This window comes from Gymnoscopelus braueri (assembly GCF_963280865.1).
Source record: "Gymnoscopelus braueri genome assembly, chromosome: 22".
NCBI classification, from domain to species: Eukaryota; Metazoa; Chordata; class Actinopteri; order Myctophiformes; family Myctophidae; genus Gymnoscopelus; species Gymnoscopelus braueri.
Window position 1 is genome coordinate 31,435,002 of NC_137624.1, and position 2,795 is coordinate 31,437,796.

Genomic DNA, 2,795 nt, shown 5'->3' on the forward strand with positions numbered 1-2,795 from the left:
ATATACAGTTTTGTGTTGACTAGCCACAGGCCACAGGCCACAGGCTGATCATGTCTGATCATATTTAGCTGTTAATAGTTATCTAGTAATCATGAAATTATCTCATCTAGATAATCAATAAAGGAGAGGAATATACAACATAGTTACTATTAGTCATTAGTTGCTTTTCAAGCCTGTCGTCCTTGTAAGATTTCTACAGATATTTAGGCCATGTCAGACTTGACAAAGAATGTGAGGCAGAGAGATGGAGACAGAGGACAGAGAGGGGACACTGAGGACAGAGGACAATTTGTGGAGAGAGTGGTGGACATCTACGAGAGTGTGGACAACTTTGTTTCCGGACCACAGGAGAACATGAGGGACAACACAACCGGAAGACACACTCAGGGTGAGTTGGACAAAGTTGTGTATCATTTTCAAATGGATTTCTCTGTTTCAGAGAGTTTGTTGTACAAAACAAGACATTGTCGTTCTTTCAGGAAAATATATTTCAGATGTTCTTGCAGCACAAAACTTAACAAGTGTACTGCATATCCTTCAATATCATTCTTTGATGTATAAAAGTATTTTTTGGAGAGAGAATGTTCTCAGTCGCTACATACCTAGCAGATATACTTCCTGTTGCAGGACAGCGTACTAAAGCAGTGAGAAGGCCTTGCAGAGTTGTTGCTGCATGTCTGGGGATGCTGTGTCTTACGCTACTGACTGTTAACATAGGCTTGGTTGTGCACTGTGAGTATTCCATGTCACAAAACTACCACATAACTTATGGTGTTAATGTAAACAGCATTGGAATTGTTTTTAAGTTTGATGTACAAAAGATTAAAGTCACATACAGTACACAAAAAAAACATTAATATAGATCTTTCTATCTTGCTAGATTCTTCTAGCTGTTGCAACCACAATATCAACCCAAATCTTGATGTGACCTCTCTTCTAGTAGTAGTCTCTAGTAGTAGTCTGTAGTCTGTTTGTGTGTATTATTGTATACATCTGCAAAGTGCAATGAAAAAAGCAAATTTTCCACGCATGCTTGACCTCATTATGAACAATAGCAACAACAGTGTTTATTGTCACAATTTGTGTCCTGAGCAGATAATTCAGTCAATAACAACCTGACCCAGGAGAGAAATCAGTTGAAGACAGACAACAAAAACCTAACCCTGGAGAGACAAAAGTTACAAAGTGAAGTAAACCAGCTTACGAGAGAGAAAGCAGGTGAGAGAGCTTGCAAACCCTTTGAAGGATTGCTTTTTCCTTCAAAGGGTTTATTTTTACAATATATATATATATATTTTTTTTAAAGTAAAGCAATAAGCCACTAGAGGAGTTTACAGAGTATTTTATAATGGCTGAGGGGCGTAGTGAGGCATGACACGCCAGGGGAGTGCCTCCGACCCAGTTTACCTAAAATGTTGGTAAACTGAGACCTCGCATGGCTTATTGCTTTTCTAAAACGGTTACAAATATGGCAACATGAAAATCATAGACATGTCCCAATTAAAACAGTTCTTAATAATTCACTACAAGAACAAGAAACAAGAAAGTAGTTCCCAGCTACCAGGAAGAGCAACTTCCTCCAGACAGAGATTAGTGCCTGTTAACTCAGCCAGTCCAGCCAGGCTGTGTGTTAGACCAGAGGTTCCCAACCACCGGGCATGGGGAAGTAGAGATAAAAAAGTGTAGGGAATGAATAAAGAATAGAAAGCAAAGAGAAAACGACGTGTGTGCTGCCCAGTGAGCACACTGATAACACAAAACAATATATCTGCATAGTCTTACTAGCATCTATCAAAAAAGTGATGAGAGGGGATACAGAGAGAGGAGTGCTAGGGGATGAGGTGGAGTCTGAAGTGAGGTTTCAAACAGCGGTGGAGAATAGGGAGTTGAGTCTGCACTTCTGACTGCAAAGGGGTAGTTCATTTCACTGTTCAGAAGCAAAAGTTTTGCATCACAGTCAAATATAACATTCTGCTAATATTGCTGTCATTTCTAATCAACTCTAATCAACGCCTCTTTTATGTTTAGTCAAGTCGTGTTCCAACGGATGGAAGAAGTTTGGATGCAGCTGTTATAACAGATCTACTGAAAGGAAAGCTTGGGAGGAAAGTAGAGCAGAATGTCGGAAGACAGGAGCAGATCTGGTGATCATTAACAATATAGAAGAACAGGTTAGTGTGTGTGCATTGTATATTTGACATTGGTGGCCATTTTATTTACTAATACACATGTATTCCATAATTATAAATTATTATTTATTGTTTCTTCAATCATGAATAAATGATCAGGAATTCATCAAAGGATTGAGCAAGGGTCGTTGGTCACCATGGATTGGTCTGAACCGGATTGATGTCAACTGGACATGGGTGGATGGAAAAACACTGAAAACACAGTGAGACATTTTAGTTTTAGTTTTTCTATTATAATTCTATCAAAGTCTCTGTATGTGACTGACTGAGTGGATGTGGTTGAATACCAACAGCCCTATTCTAGGGGAAAATAGCAGAACTAAAAGCTCACAACATGTCAACGCAACACGTTAGATCTGCTATGCTATGCTATTTCAGCTAAGATATTTAGTGTAGAGCAAAAACAGGAGGGGGCCTAGTATAGAGCTCTGGTCAACTAAGTATAGGTGTAAATGGTTAAAATATGTTATGTTTTCAGGTACTGGGAGACTGGTAGGCCTCTTAACACTGAAGACTGGAGCTGTGCATATAACGACAAGGATGGAAAATGGTATGATGCGGAATGTTCAAGAGAAAAGGGCTGGATCTGTGAGAAGTGATGCTTTT

General features: G+C 39.2%; 1 long non-coding RNA gene across 1 annotated transcript; it reads left to right on the top strand.

Annotated features, from left to right (window-relative positions):
* Positions 1 to 248: 248 nt before the first annotated feature.
* On the top strand, positions 249 to 2,394 carry LOC308078729. The gene is made up of 5 exons (XR_013932570.1): positions 249 to 388; positions 628 to 732; positions 1,096 to 1,218; positions 2,029 to 2,171; positions 2,289 to 2,394. It is a non-coding gene; the product is annotated as an uncharacterized lncRNA (long non-coding RNA).
* Positions 2,395 to 2,795: the final 401 nt, after the last annotated feature.